At 45.6% G+C, this 12742-nt stretch overlaps 1 protein-coding gene across 2 annotated transcripts in view; it reads right to left on the bottom strand.

Annotated features, from left to right (window-relative positions):
• cobl (cordon-bleu WH2 repeat protein) overlaps positions 1-12742 on the bottom strand; it is a 685350-nt gene that overhangs the window by 395794 nt on the left and 276814 nt on the right. The gene's annotated exons all lie outside the window — the stretch shown is intronic.

Below are 12742 nucleotides of genomic sequence, written 5' to 3'. Positions count from 1 at the left end.
CATTACTTAACAGTCTCCCCTTCCTTGGAGAAAAAAATAATTTGGTGAAAACAAAATTTAAAGAAACTCAAAAACACATACAATTTTCCACCCTTCTTTTTTTTTCAAGTTTTTTTTGGAAAAAAAATCACAGAAACAGGCCACCTTCATTAACAATATCCAAAAGTTAAATTTCTGACAATATCTGAGATATATAAAAGGCCATATCCACCGCCTCCACAAAGCTTAACATCTCAGGAGTCAAAGTGCTTTCGACCACTTTCCTTATTTTCTTTGTTTCCCACACAAGAGGACAACATTTACCATTGTTCCCCAAGAGGAAAATTATAAAACCTCCTGTGCTTGATTTGAACAGGACGCATCACTATAAACTATGAATTTCAAGTGCCTACGGTCACCTAAAACCGGGAACCTCAAAACACACTCCTGCATTTTTAGTTTGGCCAAACGCTTTATTTGCTCTTATTATGTCTTCCACTTTGGGACCATTCATTTTTGTACTCAACTCTAAGACATCAAAACTCTTGTCCGGTCTAGTCTGTCTACCTAACCAATTCAGTTGCCCAATTAAACTTTGCAGTTGCTCTTTTTCCCTCTTTGGAGCCTTGCATCTTTTTGTGAAAACCCGGCCACGACTAATTGCTATTGGGCTGATGCTTTCCAAATAAAGTTGCCCCTAACTTAGTCTGTCCGATTTCCAGTCCAATATATTTAAATGCGCCGGAAGCCTGACTTCTGACCCTGAATTCTTTCCTCAAACCAGAGATTACAAAAGCTTCAAAATCACCAGTCCCACCCCACAAAAATTATTTGACATGCATCATAAAGATGCCAGTTCCCTTCATAGTGCCAGTAAAACATTACCGGATCTACTTTCAACTGGTAACAGCCTAACTTTAACAAAACTGACCTTATCAAAAACTACCAGACTCTAGATGCAACATTTAAACCACTTTTACATTTGTTCAACTTCCAGAATACCCCTTCTGTGTTAGCTGCTTCTTTAGGACGGAGAAAAATGTCTCTCTGGAGCTGATGCCCCTGCAAGAAGGCAGCTTTCATATCTATAGATTTGCATTCCCATGCCTTTGTGGCTAAAAGAAGATCTTTAAAATAACCTTTCCTGCTGTGGGTGAATCTACCCTTAAATCTTGATCTTCTAAGCTTTCTTCAAATCCCCTTGCCACGAGCCTGGCCTTTGCCTTATAAGTTCCATCCGGTAGAACCTTTTCCGTGCAACTCCATCTGTGGGACAGAGCTCTTTGTCCCCTATCCGGTACTTCCGTGTATACCCCAAATTCACTCCAACTATGCAGTTCTTGCTGTTTAGCATCTTTGATAACGTTTCATATAATTTATTGGAAGCCACCAAAATCTCACGTGCATGTGGGCTTCTACTCCCATTAGTATTCGTAGTCTTATTCATGTTCCGACACCTTGATGAACTACGTCTCCTCTCCCGCCTGGTAACTTGTTCTATACTGCTACTGCTTGATCTTTCTGATCTGCTGTGGGATGTCCTTTCAAAATTCTCGACCTTTTCCTGCGGACCTGTTCACTAACCGATGTACTATCTGAACTGGCACTGCGTTCCTGTGACCTCCATTTTTGAACTTCGTGTTCCCAATCCATTGTCTTAACTCCCTCCCCTGAATGCTGTACATTCAACCAATGTTTATACTTTCCAGTGGCCTTCCCTGCTCCAATAACAATTGCATCCTTCCATTGACTAGACCCTTCAGGCAAGTATGTCACCTTTGTACCAACTTTTGGTAGTTGTTCTTTCGGAAAAATGGCCTTATCCCAGATCTTAAGGTCCACAACCACAATATTGTTAAAACCCCTCGCCAAAGGTAGGGTTACTATCGGTCGTGCTGGTGTCCTTCTGCACTTCCTACAAACTTCACAGCAATCACTAACCTGTTCTATCAGTTTAGTATAGTCTTCATCCCTTACCCCTGCATCCTTTAATACATTTTGCAGCTTCCGAGGAGACGGATGTGCAAATTGCCTATGCAGTTTTAATACAACAAGCTTTTTATCAGCGAAAGTCCCATTTTCAACTGCCATTAACACATCCTTAACCACTATACTCGAAATATTATTTGTCAGTAATGGAATACAATAGTGTCCCGACTGTGTAAATTGTAAGTCCGCCGTCTTTCCAAAAACTGTTGCCTTATCCTGTTCCATATCCAGTTTCATGTGTGCTTTCTTCATCAACGTTCTGCTCAGAAGCAAAGGTATCTCACTTGATACGACATCCGTGCTAATGAAATGATTCACTCCGGCAATATTGCAGGGGATCACCACACTTTTCAGCGACTTAACCTTGTTACAACTTTCAGCATTCAAGGAATCCAGGTAACATTTTAACCAGTCAATTCCACACACAGTAGATGTGCAGCCACTGTCCAATACAGCACAATTGAAGGATTCTGCAACCAACACCCTCATTACTGGCGTAAAACTGCTTGTTAATAGGACAATGTCTTCTCTCTGAACACTATCTTTTTCCTGTTCTGACTCTTCCGTGTCATGTGTTGCTTCAAACACTCTATCATAATGTTTTGGACAGTTAAAGACATAATGGTATTGAGAGTCACATCGAAAACATTGATTTATCATGCCCCATGCATTTCTGGGGTTCATCTTCCTACTGTAAGTTCTAACTGGGTTTCTGTCTTCATAATTTCCTTGTCTCCATCTCCTTCTATAGTCTTGCGCCCTGTTCGTAGCCATACAATTTCGCCATCCTGTTAGTAGTGTATCTTCCATATTCTGCTTTATAGCAGACTGACCTATTTGAGTCATCAGAGCCATCGGAATCGAATGTTTCCCCAGAAACTTCTTTAAAGCTTTTGTCATCTGATCGAATAAGGTATCCTCATCCGTGAACTGAACTCCTGTCAAAACCAGGAGCCTATCCATGTTGCTCACTCTGGCACAGTCAAGTAAGTTAAAGGCCAACACAGACTGTGGAAATTCCAGGTTGTGTTTCTGCAGCCTTTTATATAGTCTGCCAAATTCCATTATATAGTCTTCCATGGAAAATTCCTCTATTTTCCGGAACTTATCAAATTCCAACCATGCTTCATACGCACTTGATAAGTCATCTTTCTTGTAAATCTTATCCATATATTGTAATAGAGTCTCCAGACCTTCTTCTGAGTCTAACTCTTCCAATTCCAGCTCAGAAAGCACTTTGTTTCGGATTGTACTGCCATAAGGTAGAGAAAGAGCCAATGCCATACCTTGTTTTCTCTTTCCCAAGGCAGTTACCTTAGTCCACATAACTACTGCGCTTCTCCATTGGTCATACAAATTCCCTTTCAGAAAATAAGGGAGGATAGTCTTATCCAGCCATCTTTATCCTGGGTTCAGCCATGTATCTTTTTTTTTTCTTTCTCACTCACTCCTTGGTTTGATCAGGAAAAGTTGTATCTTTCAAACCTTCACATTTGCACAGCAACCATTCTCTGCTACCATTGTTATACATTTTAGTTACCATTGTATGAAGAGTCAATAGTCCTGTTCCTTTTCACCGTACACCATTTACACCGGGTGTCGTTGTATGCCGAATACCTGTTGTTGTATCATGCGGATCCAGTGGAGGGGATTGCGGAGGTAATGCGGATCCTTTGGGAGTTTGGGGACTTTTCGGGGTATAAACCCAACGTAGGGAAGAGTGAGCTCTTTGTGGTGCACTCAGGGGACCAGGGAAGGGGGATAGACGAGTTACCACTGAACCCGGTACCTGGGGATCCAAGTAGCTAGTAGTTGGGGGGCCCTGCACAAGCTTAATTTGACGCGGTTGGTGGAGCAGATGGAGGAGGATTTTAAAAGGTGGGATATGCTGCCACTCTCACTGGCGGGTAGGGTGCAGTTGGTAAAAATGACGGTCCTTCCGAGGTTTCTCTTTGTGTTCCAGTGCCTTCCCATTTTGATCCCCAAGGCCTTTTTCAAACGGGTAAGCAGGAGCATCATGGGATTTGTGTGGGCGAATAAGACCCCGAGGGTGAAGAGGGTGTTTCTGGAGCGTAGCAGGGACAGGGGGGTTGGCGCTTCTGAATTTGTGTGGCTATTATTGGGCAGCCAATGTGGCGATGATCCGTAGGTGGGTAATGGAGGGAGAGGGGGCGGCATGGAGGAGGTTAGAGATGGCGTCCTGTGTGGGCACGAGCCTGAGGGTGCTGGTGACGGCACCGCTGCCGCTCTCGCCGACAAGGTACACCACGAGTCCGGTGGTGGCGGCGACGCTGAACATCTGGGGGCAGTGGAGGCGACACAGGGGCGAGGTGGGGGCCTCGGTTTGGTCCCCGATTCGGGAGAACCATCGGTTCAGCCCAGGAAGGAAGGATGGGGGGTTTCGGAACTGGCATCGGGCAAGGATTAGAAGAATTGGGGACCTGTTCATTGATGGGACATTTGCGAGCCTAGGGGCGCTGGAGGAGAAGTTTGGGCTACCCCCGGGAAACGCTTTCAGGTACATGCAAGTGAGGGCGTTTGTGAGGCGGCAGGTCAGGGTATTCCCGCTGCTTCCAGCACTTGGGATTCAGGACAGGGTGATTTCGGGTGTGTGGGTTGGAGAAGGCAAGGGTTCAGCGATTTATCAGGAGCTGCAGGAAGAGGAGGAGGCCTCGGTGGAGGAGTTAAAGGGCAAGTGGGAGGAGGAGCTTGGGGAGGAGATAGATGAGAGTCTGTGGGCTGATGCCCTGAGTAGGGTTAATTCTTCCTCCTCTTGCGCCAGGCTCAGCCTAATACAGTTCAAGGTTGCTCACAGAGCGCGTATGACAGGGGCGAGGTTGAGTAGGTTCTTTGGAGTGGAGGACAGATGTGGGAGGTGCTCGGGGTGCCCGGCAAATCACGTCCATATGTTCTGGTCATGCCCGGCACTGGATGGGTTTTGGAGGGGTTTAGCGAGGACTATGTCCAAGGTGGTGAATGCCCGGGTCAAGCCGAGCATTATTTGGGGTATCGGACGGGTCGGGAGTGCAGGAGGCGAAAGAGGCCGGTATTCTGGCCTTTGCGTCCCTGGTAGCCCAGCGGAGGATTTTGCGACTATGGAAGGATGCAAAGCCCCCTACTGTTGAAGCTTGGATCAATGACATGGCAGGGTTCATTAAGCTGAAGAGGATAAAGTTTGCCTTGCGAGGGTCTGTGCAAGGGTTCCTCAGGCGGTGGCAACCGTTCCTAGACTATCTCACGGAGCGTTAGGAGGAGGTCAGCAGCAGCCCAGGGGTGGGGGGGGTGTGGGGGGGGGGGGGGGGTTCTCTTGCGGTGGCGTTTGGGTTAAGGTGGGTTTTTTTCCCCGATTTGTGCTTTTTACTGTAATATGGGGGGTTACTGTATATGGAAGAAATCCAATGTATAATTTCTACTTGTGTTCTTGTTGCTTTCTTTTTGTTGGGGGGGGTGGTTTGTTGAAAATTTGTTGAAAAACGTGAATAAATATATTTTTTTTAAAAAGAGGATGAGAGGCGACTTAATCGAGGTTTATGAGATGATGAGGGGGATAGATAGAGTGGACGTTAAGAGACTATTTCCTCGGGTGGATGTAGCTGTTACAAGGGGGCATAGCTATAAGGTTCAGGGTGGGAGATATAGGAGGGATGTACGAGGTAGGTTCTTTACTCAGAGAGTGGTTAGGGTGTGGAATGGACTGCCTGCTGTGATAGTGGAGTCGGACACTTTAGGAATTTTCAAGCGGTTATTGGATAGGCACATGGAGCACACCACAATGACAGGGAGTGGGATAGCTTGATCTTAGTTTCGGACAAAGCTCGGCACAATATTAAGGGCCGAAGGGCCTGTTCTGTGCTGTACTGTTCTATGTTCTGGGTCCTCTGCTGTTTGTGATTTTCATTAATGACTTGGATGAGGGAGTTGAAGGGTGGGTCAGTAAATTTGCAGATGATACGAAGATTGGTGGAGTTGTGGATAGTGAGGAGGGCTGTTGTCGGCTGCAAAGAGACATAGATAGGATGCAGAGCTGGGCTGAGAAGTGGCAGATGGAGTTTGACCCTGAAAAGTGTGAGGATGTCCATTTTGGAAGGACAAATATGAATGCGGAATACAGGGTTAACGGTAGAGTTCTTGGCAATGTGGAGGAGCAGAGAGATCTTGGGGTCTATGTTCATACATCTTTGAAAGTTGCCACTCAAGTGGATAGAGCTGTGAAGAAGGCATATGGTGTGCTAGCGTTCATTAAGAGGGATTGAATTTAAGAGCCGTGAGGTGGTGATGCAGCTGTACAAAACTTTGGTAAGGCCACATTTGGAGTACTGTGTACAGTTCGGGTCGCCTCATTTTAGGAAGGATGTGGAAGCTTTGGAAAAGGTGCAAAGGAGATTTACCAGGATGTTGCCTGGAATGGAGAGTAGGTCTTACGAGGAAAGGTTGAGGGTGCGAGGCCTTTTCTCATTAGAACAGAGAAGGATGAGGGGCGACTTGATAGAGGTTTATGAGATGATCAGGGGAATAGATAAGAGTAGACAGTCAGAGACTTTTTCCCCAGGTGGAACAAACCATTACAAGGGGGCATAAATTTAAGGTGAATGGTGGAAGATATAGGGGGGATGTCAGAGATAGTTTCTTTACCCAGAAAGTAGTGGGGGCATGGAATGCACTGCCTGTGGAAGTAGTTGAGTCGGCTTTTTCCTTCGCCATTATGTTGTCCTTGACATCCCTCGTCAGCCATGGATGCCTTGTCCTCCCCTTAGCATGTTTCCTCCTCCTTGGGATGGATTTCTGTTGTGCCTCCCTAATAACCCCCCAAAACTCCTGCCATTGCTGTTCCACTGTCTTCCATGCTAGGCTCCTTCTCCAATCAATTCTGGCCAGCTCCTCCCTTGTTTCCTTCAACATGAGTTCTCACTACATCAGAATTTGAATTTTTAAACTCCTCCAAAAGTATAATTTCTCTGAGAGCTTCATACGTTTGGTCTATTTTCAAAGCCCTTATCCACCTATCAAAATTACTCTGTTTGATCCTTTCAAACTCCATGTATGTTTGACCACATTTTTTCCTTAAATTTCGAAATCTTTGTCTGTAGGCCTCAGGCACTAGTTCATATGCACCTAAGATGGATTTTTTTCACCTCCTCGTACGACTCAGATACCTCCTCTGATAGTGATGCAAACACTTCACTAGCCCTACCTACCAACTTTGTTTGAATCACTAATACCCACATGTCCTGTGGCCATTCCATTTATTTAGCCACCTTCTCAAATGAAATGAAAAAGGCTTCTACCTCCTTCTCGTCAAGCCTTGGCAATGCTTGGACATATTTAAATGTATCCTCACCAAGCCTTCGACTTTGACGCTCTTTCTCTTTATCCTCATCACTATCCTCAAACTGTGCATTTCCCTTTAAATCCACCAATCTTAACTGACTGTCATGTTTCATGGCCATTTTACGAAGTTCAAACTCTCTCTCTCTTTCTTTTTCCTCTCTTTCTCTTTCATATTCAAACTGCTTTAATCCTTTTTCATATTCAAGTTGCATGATCTGAAACTGAACTTTTACGATTTCCAATGAGTCAGGCTGTATCTCAGGCAATTTTAAATGCTTAGCCACCACCATAATTACCTCATCTTTTCTAATTTTGTCAGGTAATGTTAACTGCAATGTTTTTTAGTTTATGTCCGTAAGGTACTGCTTGTGACCATCTCCACTCCCAAAAGCTTCAGAGCCTCTGAAAGAGCCATTGTCCACAACACACTCACCCCTTACACTGAAATACCACACCTGAAAAGCAACCACGATATGCTCATCCCTCACTGTCTTTAAGTTCACTAAGCCAATCCAATAGATAAGACTTTTACCCCCTCAAGCCCCCAATTTGTTATGGGCCAGGGTTTAGAGAACCCCAAAGTATATCATGGAGTTCACCTGACACACGACTTTTACTAGATTGTGGTATGGGGAACACACAGCCCACTCTACAGGTGTGGTACAGCAGAGGTCGAAAAGTATTTTTTAAAGCAAAACAATGTTTGTTCTATGAACTCAAGTTCACATTTTGAAAACATACGGTGAACGTCTGAGCAACCATCAATTCAAATACAACCCCCAAAGAATACAACACAAAGTAATCCATAAACTTTCCTTTTAACATCCATAAAGCATTTTTAAAAAACTTTTAACAGGAGCACATCAGGTTTAAATTCACTACTGAGAACAGTTATCACTCTGAATTCACCAAATGATCAAGAGATAGTCTTTACATGGCAGAGAGAACAGCATTACACCTTCTTTGGCTGGCTGCAGCTCCAACACTCCAAACCGAAACCAAAAAACACAGACACACCCAAGCTTTTCTCAAAGTGAAACTAAAAGCTGACAGACAGACCAGCTCCACCCCCATTCTGACACCACTGCAGTAACTTGAGCAGACAAACATTTCTTAAAGTGACATTCTCATGACAAGGGACACTCCCATGACAGTAGTCTTTAGCAGGTAAACTTATTTTCAAAGATACAGTAAATGGTACAAGCTAGGAGATGACTGTGTACCATTCTGTCTGAATACTGCTCTGTCCAACAATAAACTAACCCTGGGTGTGGGTTACGAGCTCTTTTACATCACTGTGTCGGCAGTACTGTACTCAGTCTCACGTTAACCCTATATGTGCCAGATCCTTAGACTACACCTCAACACGGCCTTTTCCAATCTATTTTAAAATGATTGTAGTTGACCTATTATCTTAAATTATGATCATACATTTACATTGTCATTACTACATCATCTCCCTCCTTCAAGTCCTTGAATTCAAAGGTTCAGGCAACCTGGAGGCCTTGTAACCTGTCCATATTTCATTTGCACTGCTGTCAGAGGTGTGTTGGGCTCTATTGCTGATGGTTCTCTCTGTAGATTTGGAGGTTGTTTGGGCATTTGTACATGTTCCTTGATATCACACCGCTGAATAATGGGGACAGGCAGTTCAGGGATGGAATGGAGACTCCTCCTGTTCCTCTTGACTGTGCCCTCTGCAGTGCCAACCAGTTCTGAACAAGGTCGGTCCTTGACCTTTCTAATGGCGGTACCTTCTCTCTTTCTCACTCATTCAAGATCATTAATCCAGATTTTGTCAGGTTTCTGCAGGTAGATTCCTCATTTGTTTCTAGTGAATCTGTTGGAGATTACTTATGGTCACTGGCAGGTGTCTCCTTCTCAGTTTTTTGGGAGTACACTTCCAGTTGTTTAATGAGATTGACAGCTTTTTGTCATGGTGCCCACTGTAGCCCCAGAAAGTGTGTCAGTTGCTGTCTGTTTTTTTACCCTGGGCGTATACCTTCTCATAGGTGAACCACATGACGCACAGATTCTGCTTCAACTGTCTTCCATTTGGAATCACGTTGGTGCCAGAAATATTTCAACGTATAGAATATCTACAGTTGTACAACAGTTGAAACCTCTAGATTCTGGGAGGCAACTTTGCTAGCTCCTTCTCAACCAATAAGGAGACTAGTGGCCTGTGGTCCATTTCAATTGTAACCATGAGGCTGATAACATAATCTGAAAATTTGCCGCATGCTCACGTGACTGCAAGGGTTTCCTTTTCTTTGACGGTGTACCTCATCGTCAGTAGCCCTCTGGATGCAGAGTACACAATTAAACAATGTCCATCCAGTTGTTCTTGGAACTAGACCACTCCCAGGCCTGTGGATGAAGCATCCACTGCTATGGTGATGGGCAGGGTTGGGATGGGCCAGAATAGCAGTGAAGAGCAGCATCACCTTGATGCAAATGAAAGCTTGCTCTTGATGTGAGTCCATGCACCATGCTTGGTGTTTCTTAAGTAGATGTCTCATGGGTTCTGTGATCTGTGCCAAATTTGGTAAACATTTTTCCAGCTGGTTCACCATCCCCAAGAATCAATGGAGATTTTGAATTGAGGATGAAGTTCAGAACGCACTGACAGCCTTGGTTTTTTTCTGGGTCTGCCGTGATATCTTTATTGCTGACAATGTGGCCCAGGAAGCAAATAGATGTTTCGGAAAATTCGGAATTGTCATTCAGCATCAGCTCTGCTTCCTGCCGGCACTCTAAGACTGCTATGAGTTTTATATCATTTTTCCCAGACAGATCATGTCACAGAATTTACAGTGCTGAAGGAGGCCATCCAGCCCATCGAGTCTGCACCGGCCCTTAGAAAGAGCACCCTACCCAAGCCCACACTCCCTCCCTCCCCGCAACCCAGTAACCCCACCCAACCTTTTTGAACACTAAGGGCAATTTAGCATGGGCAATCCACCTAACCTGTACATCTTTGGACTGTGGGAGGAAACCGCAGCACCCGGAGGAAACCCAAGCAGACGCGGGGAGAACGTGCAGACTGCACAGTGACCCAAGCCGGGTATCGAACCTGGGACCCTGGAGCTGTGAAGCAACTGTGCTAACCACTATGCTACCGTGCTGCCCCACCATTGATGTTCACCCACCATTGCTCCGTGAACCAATACATCATCCATGTGTGCAAAATGGCCATAATCATGCAAAGAACAAAGAACAATACAGCACAGGAACAGGCCCTTCAGCCCTCCAAGCCTGTACTGGTCATGATACCAACCTTTGCCAAAACCCTCAGCACTTCCTTGTGCCATATTTCTCTGTACCCATTCTATCCATATGTTTGTCAAGATGCCTTTTGAACACCGATAATGTATCTGCTTCCACAACCTCCCCTGGCAACGGGTTCCAGGGACTCACCACCATCTGCGTAAAAAACCTGCCTCGCATATCTCCTCTAAACTTTGCCCCCACCGACCTTAAGCCTATGCACCCTGGTGATTGACCACTCCATCCTGGGAAAGAGTGCCTGCCCATCCACTCTATCCATGCCGCTCAGAATCTTGTAGACCTCTATCAGTTCACCCCTCAACCTCTGTCTTTCTAATGAAAACAGTCTGAGTCCATTCAGCCTCTCCACAAAGCTAACACCCTCCAGACCAGGCAACATCCTGGTAAACCTCCTCTGCTTCCTCTCCAAAGCCTCCACATCCTTCTGGTAGTGTGGCGGCAAGAATTGGGCGCAATATTCCAAGTGTGGCCTTACCAAGGTTCTGTACAACTGTAGATATTCCATACATTGGAATATTTCTGGCACCAACGTGATTCCAAATGGAGGACAGTTGAATCAGAACCTGCCGAACAGGGTAATAAATGTTATCAGCCTCGACTCTTCATCAAGGGGACTGTGCGAAAAGCTACCGTTTGCGTCCAGTTTTGACAGTACAGGTACAGGTGCACCCTTTCGGTTTTGGGATTACGACCATCCCAGAACACCATGGAGTTGGTTGTGTGACGGGGAGATGATTCCCACATTTGTCATCTTGTCCAGCTGCTGCTGCACCTACTTCACAAGCAGGTGGAGGAACATAGGTGGTTTGAATAGGCAGGCAGATTTAGTATACTTGCTTAGTGTGATCCTGTGTGTGTTTTTCAGTCACACCACTCCTGTAAAAAGTTCTGGGAGCTTACATTTGTACTTGGAGCTAGGCCCTTGCTGGCTGGTCCTCGTCAATCTTCAGGAACAGGTTAAATTCACCACAGGCTTTGCAGCTTTGGAATGATCAGTACTGGTTGTGGATCAGAAAGAAGGTCTCACCGTTTATTTTATTCTTGTACCTCAGTGTCGCCTGCAAGCTGCCTTCACCAGGATCTTTGAGCAACCTGTCCCATAAAGAGATGTCATGGGCAACATCAGCCCCGAGGGGCTCGATCGTCCCAAAAGGGAACAATGTCCCCAGAGAGTGCATTTAGCCACGTGTTTTCCGGAACTTGCAGTGTCGAGAAACACAACTATTCAACACGACTCTCTTTAAATAAGGGGCATGAACTGGAACGCGCGGCCGAGGCCGCACATTGCCCCGTTTCTTTACAATGCGGAGCTCTGCTCGCCAGAACTTTGCATTGTAGCGAGAATGTCCCGATCTCCGAGGCCCTCCAAATAATCCCCATCCCATTCTATCTCTGACAGAGTCCAATTTTATTTTATTTTTAAAAAAATATTTTTATTCGAGGCATTTTCAGTTTTATGCAGAAAACAAAAAGAGGCATAACTCAGAAATCAACCTTCACAAATCATCCTCCAAAACCCGAACCCCTCCGTCCCACCACCTGCCGCGTTTTCCACCTTTAATATTAAAGGAACCCCCCTCCAGAGAACCCCCCCCTCCTACATCCCCCACCCTCGTTGACGTTTCACCACTCATTAAAGAAGTTGATGAACAACCTACATCTCAAGTAGAAGCCCTCATCTGCGCCTCTAATCGCAAACCATATCTTTTCCAGGTGCAGAAACTCTACCAAGTTAGGCAGCTCCAAGTCCCACTGCCCTAACAATATCAGCCTCTAGGCTATCAGGGAGGCAAAGGGCAACATGCTGACCTCTTTACCCTCCTACACTCCCGGTTCTCCAAATATTGTCACTCATGGGCTTGGAGCCACATTCACCCACAGCACTTTCGACATTGTTCCCTCAAGGGCCTCCCAAACTCCTCCAATTTCAGGCATGCCCAAAACATGTGGACATGATTCACTGGTCCCCTTGCGCAATGGCCGCATCTATCTTCTACTTCTGAAAAGAACCGACTCATCCTTGGCACCGTCATGCTGCGCACAACCTTAAATTAGAAGAGGCTCAGTCTTGCACATGTGGAAGACTCGTTTCCCCTCCAGAGAGCCTCACTACATAGCCCTGCCTCTACCACCTCCACCCCCCCCCCCCCGCCCC

The sequence above is a fragment of the Scyliorhinus torazame genome, chromosome 6 (genome assembly GCF_047496885.1).
Source record: "Scyliorhinus torazame isolate Kashiwa2021f chromosome 6, sScyTor2.1, whole genome shotgun sequence".
In the NCBI taxonomy this organism is placed as follows: Eukaryota; Metazoa; Chordata; class Chondrichthyes; order Carcharhiniformes; family Scyliorhinidae; genus Scyliorhinus; species Scyliorhinus torazame.
The sequence above is the reverse complement of the archived record's forward strand: the minus strand, read 5'-3'. Positions and strand labels throughout refer to the sequence as shown.